Source organism: Arachis ipaensis, chromosome B10 (genome assembly GCF_000816755.2).
Source record: "Arachis ipaensis cultivar K30076 chromosome B10, Araip1.1, whole genome shotgun sequence".
Lineage (NCBI taxonomy): Eukaryota > Viridiplantae > Streptophyta > Magnoliopsida > Fabales > Fabaceae > Arachis > Arachis ipaensis.
Window position 1 is genome coordinate 124,118,790 of NC_029794.2, and position 19,973 is coordinate 124,138,762.

The 19,973-nt window shown below is 33.0% G+C and overlaps 2 long non-coding RNA genes across 2 annotated transcripts; one reads left to right on the top strand and one right to left on the bottom strand.

Annotated features, from left to right (window-relative positions):
* On the top strand, positions 8,564-8,975 carry LOC110268013. Its single transcript, XR_002356020.1, has 3 exons — positions 8,564-8,629; positions 8,730-8,817; positions 8,905-8,975. It is a non-coding gene; the product is annotated as an uncharacterized LOC110268013 (long non-coding RNA).
* Positions 13,896-15,249, bottom strand: LOC110268191. The gene is made up of 3 exons (XR_002356304.1): positions 15,180-15,249; positions 14,954-15,091; positions 13,896-13,909 (listed from the first exon to the last, which is right to left on the bottom strand). It is a non-coding gene; the product is annotated as an uncharacterized LOC110268191 (long non-coding RNA).

The following is a 19,973-nucleotide window of genomic DNA, read 5'->3' on the forward strand; positions in this document are numbered from 1 at the left end:
TAAATAATAATAATAATAATAATAATAATAATAATAATAATAATAATAATAATAATAATAATTATTATTATTATTATTATTATTATTATTATTATTATTATTATTATTATTATTATTATTATTATTATTATTATTATTATTATTATTTTTACTATATTGTTAGTTTTTTTTATTTATGGCATGATTGTTTAGGACATGCATGTTAATTTTTTATAAATTAATGATATGATGAAATATGATCTTACTCCAAAAATTAATTAAAACAATAGATACATACACAACTTGTATGCTAACTAAAATAACAAGAGTTTCTTTTAAAGAGTAGAAAGAAGTTCTAAAATACTAAAATTAATACATTCTGATGTATGTGATTTACTGTTGGCCTACTATATAAGTGAAAAAAAATATTTTGTAATATTCATTGATGATTTTATTAGAAATTGTTATGTATATTAAATTTATGTTAAAAATGAAATTTTATATAAACCTAAAATATTTAAAAAGGAACAACAATAATGCTTTGTTATAGTAAATTTTTTGTTCTAAAAGAATTTAAAGATATCAATTATGTAAGATATATAAAAAATCATATATTAAGAAGTGGTTAGTTTAGTTCACACTCTTTGTGGGAGTGTTTTTTCTTGAAAATCTAATAAACAAACTTATATAACAGACTCCACTATTTGTTGCTTTGGCTACAACAAGCAGGGAAGTAAAGCCTATGTCCTAAATACTTGCAAATCTTTTGACGAAAAGATTAATAAAGAATTTAATGTTTAAAATATTAAAAGGAATGAAACTAAAGCCTATATCTTAAATAGTTATTAATGGTAAAAATCTAAAGTGATTTCTTCGATACCCAACTAATTTGAAGGTATTACATACCCTTCTTACATGTTCCAATTAATTGGTGACAAGTGTATTCATTAATTCCAATCAGCAAATGAATTTTTAATTTTTAAAAATTAAAAATAATGAATTTAATACATGTATTAAATACTTTATATATACATAACTTAATACACTGTACATACGTTTTAACTCTGGTTAAATCAAATCACCATACGTGGTAAACCTTAAATAAATTATTTAAAAGAAAAAAAAAGAAAAAGAAAAAATTGGTTTTCCTTTTCTTCCCTAACCCTAATCCCCTCAACGGCACCAATTCTCCCTAACCCTAATCCCTTCAACGGCACCAATTCCCCATTGACGCAGCAAGCCAACAACCCCTCCAGGCTCCAACCCCGCCGGCCGTCTCGTCGTCTTCGTCTCGCCGGACACGGTGCGGCTCTGACGGCCTCCCTGCACGTCGCGTTTTGGCTCGCAGCCTCGCAGGTCGTCTTCTTCATCGCAACTCCTTGCTCTGTCGGTGCTATCATCGCTTCCTCTCCCTCACTGCTGCCTCCCCTTCGCCAGAGTCTGCTTCGCCGTGCTCGAACAGGTTGGTCTCCTACTCTCCTCACTTCTCTGCGTTGGTGAAGTGAAAGTGTGAAACCCATTATCTCTGTTTTTTTTGTTATTCAACTGGATTTTAATTTAATTAAGTGAGTGAGTAACTAATTAATGATGTTGAATTGTTGATTATGAATATGTTTATGTTATATTGTTAATGGCAGATTGATGATGTTTATGTTATATCTGTTTATGAATCTGATTAATGATGTTGAATTGTTGATTCTTGGCTGTGTAACATACATAGGTTAATGGTAGATTGATGTTTGTTTTCTGATTATTAGTGTTTATGGTTGTTTTGTTGGCATACCAAACTTTATGCCATATTCATCCCAGCCACTCTTCACTGCTACACAGTCATCTCCAGAAACTATATAGCAATCTTCAATTCTGGTGTTTGTGCAAGAATCTAAGAATAGGAAAAAAATCAACAAAATGTAAGAAAAAAATTTATTAATCTATATTCTATATGATTTGTTTAGGCACTCTTAGGTTGTTGTTTGGAGACGGAGTAATATAGTCTCAAACTCTGCTGGGATGATTTAACCGATAGTCATATAAAAAGTTATAACGTTCAAAAAAAATTAAACATCCTTGCTGTGTTTTCAAGATGCTAAAGCAAACACTCCCTTAATGGATAGATGCATAATATTGAATTTGTCATGTGATTTGCTTCCAGCGTTGAAGCATAAGAGAATCAAGTGCCGAATAACTTGACCCACCTTTGGCCAACGATTTCAACGCACTCTCTTTGACCTCTTTGACTATCTCTTTCACCGCCTTCCTTTCTTCACCCTCCATTACACCCCCTCACCACTCTCCCTATTAATAGTAGTTGTTATTTTGTTGGTGTCACAAAAGTCAAAAACTCAAATGTGATTTTGAAATGCTTTTAAGACTCTAATTTGAATAATGTGAATATATATGAACTAATAACTATATCACAAGGATAGGATTATTATTATTATTATTATTACCTGCTATAAGTTGGATGAACATGCCATGATCGTGAATTCAGGAGTGTTAGATTTGAGATTTGAATATTGTTCGAGAACATTAATTCAATTGTAGTAGTACGACTAATTTTATGGATTGTTATTCTTATTGTGTCAAATTAAGATACTATTGTAGTAGTACTAACTAATTTCATGTCTATTTTTGTATTAGTTATCTTTAGAATTTGAATCTTGGTTGTTCTTAAAATGTTGGTGAAGATATTATTTTAAATTTTTTAAGTTTTTGACTATTTTTTTATTTTTTATTTATATGGGACCGGTTTTATCGGTTCAACCAGTAATTTATCGGTTGAACCAATAAATCAGTGAACCAGTAGCCCGACCGGTTTGATCACCGGTTCGGTTCTTACAACTATGAATATAGTTTTTAATGGGAAGTTTTGAAAAATCTAAGATGCTGTTTTATAACTTTGAAAACTAAATATTGCTTAAAACTATCATCATGAACTTATAAACAACTTAAAATTAATTAATACATAAGTGCGTTTATTCAAATTTTTCTTATGTATATATCTACATTTGTTTACTATTAGTTAATAATTTATTGATTACATTGATTGATTGTGTATTATTATTTATTGTGATAATATTTTTTTTTTACTATTCAAATTTCCTTAGAAGCAATTGAATAGTATTGTGCTCATACTTTTTTTTTACATTTTATGTTAATAATAGACTTACAACATAAGTATGGGGGCATTCACAAAAATTCAACAAAGAGTTCTGTTGAATTTGATGATTTGAGTTTTGAGTATAGTGGTTCTAGTGAAGAAAATGATATAAATATATCTCAAAAGAAGGGTACAATTGATGAAGCTATGAAAATGGTTGATCGTGGAGATGGATTTGGTGAAGTTGAGAAGAAGTTAACTGAGTTGACCAAGGATGACATTTGGGGTATTGAGCATGATAGTGTAGAGCAGTGTGTTCAATTCTACAAAAATTATGCCAAAGTACATGGTTTTGTTGCAAGGTGTGATGAAAAGGGTTATGATTTCAACGGAAACCTTAACATGAGACAAATGGTTTGTAATAGAGAGGGTACACAGAGAAAGAAGTATCTGGAGATGGAGAATAGGAAAAGAGACCACAGGCCGATAACACGTGTAATGTGTCAAGCCAGAATTAGATTTCACTATGATATGAAATTGAGGAAGTGGAAAGTCACTGCATTTGAAGAGACTCACAATCATGACCTTATCCCACCTAAATATATACAATTTGTCCCCGCATATCGCGTAATGACCGAGGCCAACAAAGCACAAGCCAACAGTCTGCATGATTATGTGTGAGAACTTGCCATATAATGGGGTTCATGTTAAAGCAAAAGGGAGGACCTGGAAAAATTGAGTTACTTGATTTCTAAGGCCGATGAGGATCCATTGTTGCAAGGAAAATTTACTCTGAAAGATAATAAACTTGAAAATTTAGTATGGGCTGACGGAGCTAGCATAATCAATTATCAATGTTTTAGTGATGTACTAGCATTTGACACAACATACCAGAAGAATAAATATAACAAGCCGTTGGTTGTCTTCTCAGGAACTAACCATCACGGTCAGACATGCATATTTGGTTGTGGCTTGCTAGAAGATGAGAAGCATGAGACATATGTATTAGTTTTGAAGATTTTTCTTGAAATAATAGGTAATAAACATCCAACAGCAGTGGTGACAGATGGTGATCTTGCAATGAGAGGAGCAATTAGAGAGGTGATGCCAAATGCAATGCACCGACTTTGTGCGTGGCATTTACATCGCAATGCGTGTGAAGCTATCAAAAATTCTGAGTTTCTTCATGGATTGAAGCACCTTATGTACGGGAATTTTTTTCCGGATGAGTTTGAAGATAAATAGCATCGCTTAGTATTAAAATTCAAGCTTTCTGAAAACGAATGGGTGAAAAAAACATACGAGATTAAAAGGATATGGGCTTCTTCATATTTGAACGACATGTTTTTTGGTCGAATTAGGACTACGTCACAATGTGAAGGAATTCATTCGTTGATAAAGCACTATATTGGTAAAAAATGTTATCTTTTGGATTTGATGCATAATCTTAACGAGGCAGTGAGGCAATATCAGACAAATGAGCTATTATCTGATTTTAAGTCATTGTTCTCAAGTCCAGTTTTAACTAAAATGTTTCGAAGACATCGAAAAGGAAGCAGCCAATATTTTTACCCATAATATGTTTAAAGAGGTATGGAATGAGATACTAGAAGCGAGTAAACTAAACGTTGTCGGCCATTCAAATAATGGTAACAAAATTGAGGTGAGAATGAACAAATATCAAGAGCTGGCTATTGAATATAAGGTTTAGTATGATAGAAGCACTAACAACTTTGCTTGTGATTGTCGATTATTTGAGAGCCGTGGTATCCTTTGTTCCCATATTTTTTGTACTATGAGACATGACCATATTAGCACTATTCCTAATACTCTTATTCACAAGAGGTGGACGAAAGATGCTAAAAAAGAATACATTAGTTCACTTACCGCCGAGGATATTGAATCTGAAAAGATTGCTGGTGTTAGGTACGGTGCTCTAGCGACGCTTTGTTTTACACTATGTGATAAAGCATCGAAACATCGAGATGACTTCATGGAAATCAGAGAAGACATTTTTGGATTGATTATGAAACTCCAAAAAAGACACAATCCAAATGAGAAGCTTCCTTCTACCGCCAACTTGGTAGGTGACCCAAGTGTTGTGAAGACAAAAGGAGCCCCATGACAAACAACCAAGACTGCTAAGGCTCATAAGTGTCCGCATTGTAAACGGATTGGTCATACGGTTCGTAGGTGTCCAAAACTATATGGTGGAGAATGCTCCCTAAGTTTGAACGAAGAAAAATTGAATACTGACAATGACCAATCAAGTACAGAATCAAATGGTGTTACGGTAATATCTATTATTAATTTTTCTTTGTTTAGGGTACATTCTTTTCTTACTACTTAGTTCTTTTAAAATTTATGTGTTGTTGGAATATATTGTATTACAGGATATGTCTGATGAGGAAACAATACACCAATGTAACGAAAAACGTAGTGATTTATTTGAAAATATCCAGAAAAAAGTGAATAAGCCTCATGTCCAATCTATAGAAGTTCAAAGCAACCACTACAATGAAAACAGAACAGAAAAGCCTAGTGCACAAACAAAAATAAATGCACCTGAAGCTGTTTCTGAGGTATATAACTGTGTATTATAATATAATTTGAACTGCAAGAGATTTTTTGATAGTTTTTATAACTTTGCATGTAGGACACAAAAAAGGATAGAATTTCAAGTGTCCAAAAGAGTAATAAAAGAAAGCGGTTAGATAATAATCGCATCGAAAAGGTTAGTTTGCCTTGTTGTATTCTCATGTACTGATGCAATAATGTATAAAAAATGTTTTTAATAATTTATTTTTTTATATTTATTTAGCAGAGTAGAAAACCAAATAAAGAAGATCATCAAGAAGTGTCCACCGAAATTGGAACTTATGGTGCTATATCCTCTACAAAGGGTATTGAGAATTTTCAATACATGAATGGATTACCTATGTACCCCAGTTTTAATGGATATCCCATGCCACCTTGTTATTCATACAGTGGAGGTGGAACACCCATGTTCCAGATAAATCCATCACACGCTAATGTACCAAATTACTACTATTATTGGAATGCAAGAGTTCAAGATTTTAACAAGAAGAAGAATTAATGCATTCGTCAATAATTATTAGTTGTGACTTGTGTTTGCTATGGAAGTGTATTACTGTACACCAAACAAATTTTATGTTTTGCCCCCAATTTATTAACCCTCAATATTCTCTACCTTACTCTTTGTTTGTCTTTCTACAAAATTTCATTTGGTTGAAACCCTTTGCATATGGCAGCTAGTCCAATTGCATGTTGAAAAACATGTTCAATGAAAATTTTTTTGACATCGATAATAGATTTTTATGATTGAATCCATATCTTATCTATCAATACGATAGTTTTATATTGTTTTGTGGTTTATCACTAAAAATAAAGTTGTTTATTTTCATAATATAAGTGAAATAGTAAAAACTTAGAGATGGTCATATGAAGAAGATAAAGAAATGCTTGAAAAATGTGATTAATTCCATGGGGAGAAAGCCTTCAATAATTAATTCACAATAAACTAAAAACATGAAAAAGAATCATTACAGTTTACAAATTCCTAACAAATAATATATTTTATTAGTGAGGATTAAAAATACAACTTTGTATGATATAACATAAAAGTAATAAAACCAGGAAAACTTGCTATGTGGGTAAAGTTTTAAAGAGCATTGATGTAAATTATATTTCAAATTTTATGTGCTTAATATCTTTTATTATTGATGTAATTATTAATTAATGTTTTAAAATACTATAATTCTTTGGCTTCTGGCCGTTTAAAAGTAAACTAAAATTATTTCTAAATAATTTAATTATATTTAATAGAATATTATTTTTTAATTAGACGGTATAAAACTGTATGCTGAATGGATATGCCACAAATAAATGAAGAGAATGCAGAAGCAACTTTTGGATGCCTCTTCTCACCCTATAATAAGTTTTCTATCTTTAACTCATCCCTTTCATCTTCCGTCTTTCACCCCATAGTAAATTTTCCAACTTGTAATCACTCCTTTCATCTCCCGTCTTTCCTTTTTCTTTTTCTTGTTATAGAAATATGAGAAGTCTGGCTTTATGAAAAATTACTTCAGAAATAATTGATGCGAAACCCATATACATAATGACCTTTCATGTATCCAGTTTCCAAACTTCCTATAAATGGTTGAAATTATTTTCAATTACCACCGTGGAATTCGAATGTCTTACATTCATATATGCATATTGCTTTTTTCTACTTGTAATTATGTCTTCAAGAGGAACTAACAACTCCAGTTCAAAAAAAGCCCAAGCTGAAAGCAATCACACACCTCAATCACCATCTGATGACATTGGGGAAAACCTTGGCAGCGCTCAACAAAAATCAAATGTAACAAAAGCACAAGTGAAGAACACTCTGATGGAGGCCATCGAAATTTTGTCTAGGTTGGAATACACTTCAATTGATTCTATGAATTTTAAATTTTTTTTCGTATTTTTCTTAAGAATTTTGATATTTATTTATTTATTTATAATGGTTTTCAGTCTCAATGAGGGCGTCAAGACGGTAGAAAATAAGGAGGAATTAAAATCTAAAGAAGTGGATGTGCCAGGTGAAACCATCTTTAACAAGGTGATCTCTAATCTCTTCTCAGATTGTTATGTTGAATTCACTAAGTATTGGTCAGTCTTCAATTAATTCATCTGACAATTAGTTGATTAAACGTCTATAGCATTTCGTGGAATACTAATGTAATCATTTTCTTATCATTTTCCAAATATTTTTTAGGAGAATAAAGGTGAAAAATATGATGCGCTCAACTCACAAATCATAAAGATGCAAGAAGTTGACTAACTTGCAAAACATGGCCTCTGTCAATCAATCTATGATGCCAATGATGCCTTACTTTTACCCCATGCCGTCACAATTTTATAATCATTTGAGAGGATTTAACCCAAGCTCACCTCCTTATCCATCGGTTTCAATGCCAATGACCATGTCTCCATATGTAAATCCCTTTGAAAACCTTTCTTCTGAGCAAACCATGACAGACACGATAATGAAAAATTTGGCCACTCCCCCAGTTAAAAAAAGCTTCTTTTGACAGAAAAAAATCTATTCTCGGTGTGAAGAAGACTAATCCTAAAATTTCTAGAGCCCGGTCATCCAAAAAAATACATGATAAACAATTTTGTGTAACAGATACTCCATCAACTGATATTGTCAAATCATTGCTGAGTAATGCATCTCCTACTGGTTATCATATAAATTAGAGGATTCCAGAGTTTACAAAACTCCAACCGAAAAATCTTGGGGTTGAAGCTCCATTTGTGAGTGTCAATTGCTTAAGTTTTATTCGTCCAAACACTTTTGAAGATTTTCTAATTCTTGAGTTATTTTAAATTTGGAGGTTTAATTTTTGTTACCTTTTATTTTTCTTAATAGTGGCTACCAGTATTGTTTGCACCGCCAACTACCATGGATATAGATGACACTGAAATCATGGTTGCAACCTACATATTTGGAACAAATAAAGATAATGAGTTTGGGAGGTAACTTATTTTGAAAAAATATTATTTTTGTACTTGTCATCTTACGATCGTATTAGAAGAACAATGATAAATTATTTTTTTTATATTTAATCAATTGTAGGCAAGAGATATTAGCAAAAGGATGCAAATTTGATGCAACCAGATATTCTTTTTTTAACTTAATTCCAAAGGGTTGGATTGACCAAACTGTAAGTTATTTTAGTTGATTTAATTTTGGATACCAATCCAATCTCATGATTATTATCATTATCTAACCATGTCTAATATGCATTTAGATACTGGACGTATATGCTCATATGCTAAATGATGAGGAGAAGACTACTTCCGGAGTTTTAAGACATTGGTATTTGCCCACAGTCTTTTCGGTAAGCCACGTGTAATTTATAATAAATTTTTTTAATCAACATTTCAATAATTATCAATATTTGTCACACTTGCTTGTATAATGTAATATAAGTGCTCCAAATGCTTATATTATGCAAATAAATTGAAATTTTTGCATCAAAAGAAATATATAATTTTCATTCTCATTCTGTGCAATATTTATATGTAATATTAGTTTGGCAATTTAACATTGACAAAATTATATTCTTCACATTGTATAGCAAATGGCATTGTCGGGAACTATCCCAAGTAGTCAAGCTCGAGAGGATTATAAAGAGGCATTTATGGGCAAAGTGGAAGTCCTTAGAAAGGTAAAATCATATGATATAATTTCATCTCTACTAAATAAATACCTGTTCCTCTATTTGTTATGCATTCTTAATAAATAAAATAATTATCTTTGGTTTGACAACTTTTTTCATCAACATGTAAAGTGTTGAATCTTGTGATAATAAGTTTGTTTTGGATAATAAGTCTTATGACTATATGAGACTTCACATTGAAGTCACTCCCATGATAGAAATTTTAATACTCTTCATAAATAGAATTATATTTTTTAACTATCACACACACAAAAAAAAATAATTAATTCTTGTATATATGTACAGATTTATGTGTGTGTTAATGAAGATAATCTTCATTGGTATCTTGTTATCTTCGACATGAATCAGTGTCAAGTAATTTTGTTGGATTCCAACCCAGATCCTAAGAAGAAAGCAAGTAAAATATTCAGCATTAAGCAATTGGTATATCATTTCTGTATTCAAACATTTATGGCATCAATTTTACATCTTCATTTATACTATTTTTACCATTTATAAAAATACTAATTCAATGTTAACCACTTATTAAGCTTTGTACCTTGAATGGATGCTTCAACATGACTCTTTCTATGATTTTGAGAGTACGATTAGGCCTAAGGTGTCTGAGTTTCCCATTTGGGAAGCTCTCGGAATAGGAAGACAAAGAAATGACTCGTAATTTTCTAGCTCTTTATTTGGTTTGTCAAGCAATCTTTTTTCTTTTGTCACATTGTCTAACTAATACTTTTTTTTTCCATATAAAATTTAACATAGCTTTGATTGCGGTATTTGGGTAGCAACTTGGATGAAGAACTGCATTTGGATTGATGATTATAACATTTATGTAAGTTACATTATATGATAAATTTCTAATTGTTTAATTTCTAATTACATAAGTGTGACTTACTACTGGTTTTATCATTTGAAGGTTGATGATGCAACTAGGATGCGCATTGCTATAGATTTGATCATGAAGTCATACAATCTGAAAAAAAACACCATTATCAAGGCTGCTAAGAAGAACTACAAAAAATTTGAGGAAAAGAACAAGAATTTAGTTAAAAAAATAAGAGTATATGTTACTTCTTATTGCATCAGTTGGAAAAATTCTAAATAAATTATGTTAACTATAAATGATATAAATAAGTCATTTTGGTGCTAGTACTTTTGTAATGCGACTTTTTTTTGTGGTAGCTATCTATTGTTATAGAATCTTTCTATATATAAATTAAAATCTATAACAATCCTATATATTTATATTTTCGAATATTGAATTTTCTTTCTTTTTGTAAGAATGGATTTTGTTATGACAGATTTTTTTATAGAATGTTTCAACCATTTTTATCATTCAAAGAAATTTCTATTGATTAAAGACTATATAAAAATTAACAACAAATAAGGGTATGTTTACAAATTTTTAATGTATATATCACTTTAAATACATATAGAAAAGTAATCCCTAATTACATTATTTACAAATGAAATTTCAACAGCAGTTGGCTTTTTAAACATTGCAAAACAATGCATCCTTTTCTTATACAACTAATTGAAGGAGTGACTAATTTTTAACAAATCAAAATTTTTTTTTGGTGACTAACAAATCAAATTTATAACTTCTTCATTACCTGCATGTCATGAAACTATCATTAAATAAAAATAAAGAAACCTCAAAGATATAATTTTGTATCACAAGTAATTACAAAAGATCACATCTACAATAATTTTAACTCAACAATGATCACTATTACATAACTAATTTAAACCCGTATGTTCAAAGCAAATTTTATTCAAGTAAATATTACAAAATGCTTCAAATTAAGTGCTCTGTTTCTGGTAAATTTGTGTACCAATTTTTATTGATTGGTTAAGCCGCTCGAAATGAACATCACATCTATATAATCAAGTATAAACTAATAAATCATAAACAGGAGATTATAATCATCAATATCGAAAATTTTATATGAGCTATAACCTGTATCTATGTTGTACGATTATTAAGAATTGTTACTATTAAATTTTTTTCTACTACTCTTTGAAGTACTCTTTGTTTCTGTAATTCTAAATTAATGAAATAGTATTGCTACAGAAGGACAAAAAATTGGAAAAAAAAATCAAAGATAATAGGATTCAAAATAGATGATGTAAATGAATATGCCTCTAAACTATCAAACTAAATTCTGAAGTATTGACAAGGAATAATTTTGAAAATTTATATTCAAAAATATTTTTAAACAACACATATAGCACAAATAACTCTAGCAGCTATATGTATCTACCAAAATGAACTCTAGCTACTACGAAGTATCTAATGATCATTCAAGCATTTAGTCAAATTGATAGCAGATTAAATAATAATAATAATAATAATAATAATAATAATAATAATAATAATAATAATAATAATGGCATGAATAAAATAAATAATTTAAACAAAAATATTTAAAATAGTTCTGGGCTTGGAACAATGAATAAATAGCAGCATGAACAAGGAAGTGAGGCTACGGCCCGTGAGCATCGAGGGACGAATGCTACTTGCAGAAATGACGGCTAGAGCACAGAGCGCGAGACTTCAGGGCAGAGTTCCAGCGAAAGCAGCAAGAGAAGAGAAGAGAGCAACGAAGCAGAAGACTAGAAGAGAAACAGAGTTGGGGAAGGAGATAAAAACCCTACCGCCAAAATCTCTCCTTCTCTTCAAAACTGGATCTCGGGCCGGGTATTAATCAGTTACTCACTCACTTAATTAAATTAAAATCCAGTTGAATAACAAAAAAAAAAATAGAGATAATGGGTTTCACACTTTCACTTCACCAACGCAGAAAAGTGAGGAGAGTAGGAGACCAACCTGTTTGAGCACGGCGAAGCAGACTCTGGCAAAGGGGAGGCAGCAGTGACGGAGAGGAAGCGATGACAGCACCGACAGAGCAAGGAGCTGCGATGAAGAACACGACCTGCGAGGCTACGAGCCAAAACGCGACGTGCAGGGAGGTCGTCGGAGCCGCACCGTGTCTGGCGAGACGAAGACGACGAGATGGCCGGCAGGGTTGGAGCCTGGAGGGGTTGTTGGCTTGCTGCCTCACTGAGGAATTGGTGTCGTTGAGGGGATTAGGGTTAGGGGGAATTGGTGCCGTTGAGGGGATTAGGGTTAGGGAAGAAGAGGAAAACCAATTTTTTTCTTTTTCTTTTTTTTTTTTTTTAAATAATTTATTTAAGGTTTACCACGTATGGTGATTTGATTTAACCAGAGTTAAAACGTATGTACAGTGTATTAAGTTATGTATATATAAAGTATTTAATACATGTATTAAATTCATTATTTTTAATTTTTAAAAATTAAAATTTCATTTGCTGATTAGAATTAATGAATACACTTGTCACCAATTAATTGGAACATGTAAGAAGGGTATGTAATACCCTCAAATTAATTGGGTATCGAAGAAATCACCAAAATCTAATTCATATTTGAGTAACATCAAGTCTTGAGTTTAATATGACAAACTATACTATTACAATAGCTACAAATACTTATATCAAGTCTTGCTGAGTTCAATGTGAAAATAAATCTATTATATTTAGTTTTACTTAACAAACGTTAAAAATTTTTGAAGTGCACGTCATTGGTTAAAAAATATTATTTTATTATTCATGTATTCAATTATTTTTATTATTTTATTTTTCATAGATAACACTTTTTATTATTGTGTTATGTTATTATTATTTTATTACAAAAGTATCACTTTTAATCTCTTTTTGTTCTGCATAGATATCGGTTATATGATGATAACGACATAGCTCTAATCAAAGGTCGACACAATACCGTCTATGTGGTGAAGTTATTTGTTCTTTTGGTAAACTTGTGTGAGAGGAATTCTTCGAATGTTAGTGATAATACCCAATTTATACGAAAACTAAAATGTAAGACGAATGCAAAAAAAAATATAATCTGAAAATTTATTAATAAACTTGCATAGTTGCATTACAGTTAACCAGGTAAACTTATTAGATTCCATGGGGGTGATCTATATATATGTTCCTTAAAAAAAATATCTGAGATGAGTACTTCCCTTATTGCTCGTGCCGTATTTGTAACGCCCTACCACACAAAACTTTACGCTTAAGTCGTAAAATAGAGGTGGTGTGGTATTATGACCTCTAAAATAAAATGATTACATATAATAGCAGAAGAATTATAATATGCTAGGAGCCTTGAAGAATAGAGGAAATAAAAATCACAAAATAAAAGCACAACGCTCAAGGAACGAGTTAACTTGCGTGCTAAGAAAACTATAACTACTAAACATAAGATGACAGAAGTAGGAATAGAGTGCCAAAGATACAAAATAACAAGCTCCTAACTCATCCTGTGAAGTCAAGACTGGCCGGAGAATATTTACACATATATACATACATATCCAAAACCCAAAAGTACATATACACAATCCTGCCTCTCCATAAACCTCTAAGAGGATCCAAAAAGAACAAGTTATGCGGAGAGAAAACTAAGTACATATATATACATCACTGTACAGCAAAACTACCCAGTAACCACTCCGCTTCAAGAGTCCAGACGCCTAACGAGATGCCTCTCGACCTGCATCTGAAAAACAACAACATAGTATGGAATGAGAACTGGAGGTTCTCAGTATGGTAAAGGTGCCACACACATAATATATAAGGTCCTAGGAATGCCATTGGTAACAAATAAACATTTAACATGGCAAGTACACATAGGCACACCCAATTAAAGCACAAGCAAATAATTCAAGTATTATGCATATGATGCATGCCTGTCCTATGGCTGATGAGGCTCATCTGTCGGTTATCCAGCCAACCCGACAAGTCTGAATTGTACTTAGACTGTCCCCCGACGTGCATCCCCAAGAGTCTATGCATAGCTTTATCTCGAATAATCCATTCCGTCCATCAATAGTTCCAATTCAAAACATAATTCATTCTTTTCTAAATGAATCAAACTTAAAACATGCTCATTTTCTTAATAACTCAAAATCAAACTATATAGCATTTGAATCTAAATCTTTTTAAATAATCATATAAACAAAATCTCTAATTTTTATAAAATTTCGGCAACATCTCCTCTAAAACTCGGACTTTGCCACCCTTTTCGGGTCCAAACCTACATTCTTTTCAATTCAACATACCCTTTTCTCAACATCATAACAATCACCACAATAAATCTACCTCAGATCAACAATTATACTCATACAATATTCAAATCCAAAAACCAAAATTCAACTAAAAATCATAGTTCACAAATCCTAGGCTTTTAACACAAAATACCTCATTTTTCATTCAAAATGTCCATTCCAATTATTTTCAAACCTATTACCACCAATCCAAATTGCCAACAATAATCCTCAACAAGCTCCATATCTTTTCATCAATCATCATTCAACCAAACCAAAATATAGCCATATAATCAATAATTCAATCACATATCCTTTCAAAGATCCAACTAGCCACCAATATCATCTTACAAACAAATCACCAAACCAAACCAAGCATATTCATCAACCCATTACTAAACATTAAATATACACCTGCATTCCAACTTATCCTATGGTCATCTAGCCTAAGTTTTCATAGAACATTATATATTAAATACAAGAAACCTAAACCATACCTTGGCCGATTCCTACGTAACGATCAAGGCACTTTAATTATAATAAACACAGCCCTTCCATAATTCAATAAACACTAGGCTCAGCTTCCTCCAAGTTCCAATATCCACAATTCCAAGCTCCAATTATTTATTCATAACCTAATACACATTCATAACACATATATATCCAATTTAATACTCAAATCTCAAATTCAATGAAATTAAAATGGAATTATGATTTCCTCACCTTACCCAAGCTTTACATAAGTAAGAGTGAACGTTTTCCTCAAGCTAATTGGATCCTAAAACATCATAAATTAAAGAAATTCAACTTCCCTTCCTATATTTCAAAAATTGGGGAAAAAGAGTGGCTGAGAATATTTAATGGCTTACCTATTAAATTGTTTCAGTAGAAATGTAGAGCTCGACGCGATGGACGCGTGGCCGCAAACGGTGCGGCTATCGGAGCTCGGACGGAGGAGCTACAGCGTTTTGAAATCACCGTAAGGGTTTCAGTGAATTTCTCTTCTCCTTCCCCTAATGCGTCGCTGCTTCTGCTGTCTTTGAAGAGAAGAACGAGCTTTAAGCTCATTTAATGGGTTGGTCCAGTTGGGCCCACGGGCCCAGTTTGGGTCCGGTTCGACCTATTCGGTCCAATCTTGGACCGTTTTCTTTGAAATTAGTGTCAGAATTCTCATTTTGATGAGCTCTATCCTAATTTGATATAATATTTACATTTCTAGTCTTCTTTATTAAAAACTAATTTATTAACTAATTTAATCGAGGTTTACAGTATTACTAACTGGATTTGAACCATCAAAAATATCTTGGTCAGGATTTTTATTTTTTGAAAAAAAAATATTTAAAAGATAAATTTCATGATACCGCGTTGTCAATTGGATTTGGATTAGTTGAAACATCATGGTTGTGATCTATATTTTTTAAAGATAAGAATATTTTACAAGAAGAGATCCATGCAAATTCGGTAGTAGCGGCACTGATGAACGGATTTCTGCTAGTAAAGAATTCACAAATAAGTTCTCGTTGCAAGTATAGTTTCTAAAATAACAATAATCCTTTCGTACAAAAACTTGTTTGTCACTAAAGCAAACCCAAAAAAATAAACCGAAGTATTTAAACCTCAGGTCGTCTCTCAAGGAATTGCAGGGAGGTGTAATTATTATTGGTTATGGAAAAATATATTTTTGGGTTTTTGAAAGGTTGAACAAGAAATGTAAATTGTGAGAAAGTAAATTAATAACTAGAAAAGCTCTTGGCAAGGTATGAAAACTGGACGTCCTATCCTAGTTATCCTTATCAATTGTGATGAGAATTATCCACTGCTCCCACTTAGTTAACCCTTACTAAATAAAGAAAAGTCAAGTGGACTAATCAATTTGATTCCTCAAGTCCTAGTCAACTCCTATGGAAATACTAGCTTTAGAGGTATCCAAATCAACCAGCAATTTTCAATTAACAAGCAACAAAGGAGTTTGATAACTCAAGTGTCTCCAATTAATTAATTCAAGCCAAGAATGTAAAAAGCTAAATTAAAATCACAAATATAAAATACCTCAATTTGCATTATTAAATAAGAAATTCAAATCTAACATGAAGAGTTCATAAACCAAATTGGCAACATAAGTAATTAACAAGAGAAATAGATGAACCAAAGCACTAGAATAAATAAAAGTAGAAGAGAAACTAAATTAAAGGAACATTGAACCTGGAATGGAGAAGAAGTAAACCTAACCTAAGAGAAATCCTAAATCCTAAAAACTAAAAGAGAGGAGAGAGCTTCTCTCTCTAGAAACAAATTCCCAATATTCAAATAAAGTACAAACACAATACATTTCCATTAACCCAAGTTCTCACAATTTTCCACACTTGGTTGACACACAATCTCTATCTTAAGCTAACCAAAGATTCAAGTGGGGTGTTTAATTGTTTTTCCACTTAAGGCTAGTGATGTGGTAAAATATAGAACAAATGGGGATTAAAAGGCTCAAAGTGGCTAACAAAGGTAAATAGAATGGTAGGCTATTTGGGATAAGTGAGCTAATCAAATGATGGCCTCAATCATATCCAAGCATGTAAATATACTAAACATTGGACATATAGAGTGGAACAAAATATAGATTACAATTATAGAGAAGAAAACACACAAGAATAAAATATTATGGTTAAATAATGTAACCATATAATTAAGCTCAAATCTCACAGGCTGTGTGTTCTTAGCTGAAATTCATGTTCCAAATTACAGTCCTCAACAAGTTTAACACAAAAAATTTTCAATTTAAATTAGTGAAACACTATAAAAAGGGTCTTGAAAAAGAAAATATTACTTCAACCAAATAGTAGCTAAATGCACAAAATTAAACAAACATGCAGTCAAACATGCAAATGCAACAACTAATAAGGAAAATAAAACATTGGTATTGAGAAGAAATTAACTAACCCACGGAAGTCGGTATCGACCTCCCCACACTTAAAGATTGCACCGTCCTCGGTGCATGCTAAGATGTGCAAGTGGATGGGGGCTCCAACGGACGCTTTTCTCTCTAAAGAATGTGCGTAGGGACATATAGAAGTTCTTCCTTTTCCTTCTCGGTGGCCATCCTGAAAGAAGAGAAAAGGGAAGAAAAGTAACCCAGAAATAAAGATAAGAAAACAAATAAAATATGAGTGGGTTAATGCCAAATAATGAGAGTCTCAATTATATGGTAGCTACAACATGCAAGTGAGAAAACAGTAGAAGCAAGTGGCATATCAATAGTGCAAAAATTACAACAATGGGGAAGAGATAGTAGGTCATGAAAGACAATATAAATTCATGTCAATGCAAAAGGAATACAGGTATCATAAAAATTGGCATTTGACAAATAAATAATATCACCCAAAAATGTAAAACAAGTCACTAAGCACCAAAATAATACCAGAAAAGATACAACAGTTGAATAAGAACATTTGATACCAATGGAAAAAGAATAACTTTAGAAAAGAAGATAAAAATATGCACAAAATTAAAATACAATGAATGAAAGTATGCAAATAAATTAAGTAAAATAGAATCAAATTGAAGAAGGATGAGAAGTTAAAGGGATGAAGAAGAAGAAAGTAAGAAAAGAGGAAGAAAGAAGGGGAAAAGATGGAAGAAAAGGGAGTGAAATTAAAAATGGGACGCGACGCCCGTGCGCAGGACACGCGTGCGCGTGAAAACTGCATTAACCATGTGATGCGTACGCGTCGCCCACACGTACGCGTGGGTGATGTTATGCCTCTAGCATAGTGCCAGCCCCAGACCATCACAACTCTCTGTTCAGCACGCTTTTACGCCGATTTTCATGCCCATGCGTACGCGTCGCTGACACTTACGTGTGGGTTAAACTTTCTACAAGGGACGCGTACGCGTGGTGTGGCTTGTGCACCACGCACCCCTCCCACGCGTCTCTCGCGCAACTCTCTGTTCATTGGCGCATACACATACGACGCGCGCGTCGATTCCCCTCTTTTTTTAATGCAAAGTGCAGAATGCAGAATGCAGATGCGGATGCAAACATTATGAATGAACACTAAAAAAATAGAATAAAATAAAACTAAGAATAAAATGAAATAAAATAAAACTAAGACTGAAAAAGAACGATCATACCGTGGTGGGTTGTCTCCCACCTAGCACTTTTAGTTAAAGTCCTTAAGTTGGACATTTGGTGGGCTCCTTGTTATGGAGGTTTGTGCTTGAACTCATCCAGGAATCCCCACCAATGTTTGCAATTCCAATAGCCTCCGGGATCCCACACTAGTTGCATAAAGCCTTCAAGCAAGTTAAAGCAAGTGACAAGGCCCCAAGAGTGTTGATTGCTAGAATGAATTTCGGGGTCCCAAACCTTGCTTTTGCACCCGTCTTCTTATTGATCATCATTGTTCCAACCGGGTGGCAGGCAATCTGAATTCTCACTAAAGCCTCCAAACAACTTCCTAGACCCATTCAATTGAGAATTATACCAACCTTTGTACTTCAATTTGGAGCATGCAACCGTATTGAGCCTTGCATGATAACTCTTACCACTAACCATCTCCCTCTTACTCTTATAGCCACAAAGGGCTCTAAGTTGCCCATCCGTCTCAAGCAAAGCATATTCAAGTGGGCTAATTAATCTTAGAGATGAAAGATTTACCCACTTGAATGAAGGAATGAATGGTGATGGCTTTGGGGGAGAGGTCTCCAACAACTTTGGCAATGTGATTTCCAGCTCCATTCCCTTGAGCTCTTCCTTGACAACTTCCACCTCTTTGCAAGATTCTTCAATTTCAACCTCTTTCTCTTGGTAGCTTTCTTCCAATTCAATCTCTTCTTCATTACTTACCAAGGGCATAGGGGGTTGTACTTCTTCTTCTTTAATCTCCATCTCTTGATCAACCTCTTCAAAGTCTTCAACCATGATATTTCTTGGAGGTTGTACACCCTCCTCAACATCAAATTCAACCATCTTGGAAGGAGGCTCTATGACTTAAGGTTCAAATTGAGGAGCCGCATCTCCTAAATCTTCAACCACTTTCTCTTTTTCAGTAATTTTGGCTTTCTCCACTTGCATTAGTACAAAATCCAGCTCCTCCTTGTTGACTTCCACCTCCTGACAACTTCCTTCAAGGGTCTCTCCTACCTCCACCTTTAGGGCCTCCTCTAGCTTCTTGTGAAGTATGAATTCGTGAAACCGATCCCTTCTCTCTTGCTCCATGTCACTAGCATAATTGGAATCATGTCGCTCTTGGGTTGATGGATGTGGGTGCTCTTCCATGGAGGGTGGTGATGGGATGGAGAGATCATTATGGGGTTGAAAAGGGGGGTGCACTAGAGCTTGAGGGTTGGTTGTTGGAGGTATTCGATGATCCAATCCGGGAGACGAGGGCTTGTATAACAGAGGTCAGACCGGTAAGTGCGCTTTCCAAGGTATTTTGTCTTTGTGCAAGAGATTGAAGCATCTCGTCATAGGAAGATGAAGGGGGGCAATTGTTTTGGGATTAGGGTGGTTCTATGTGTGGT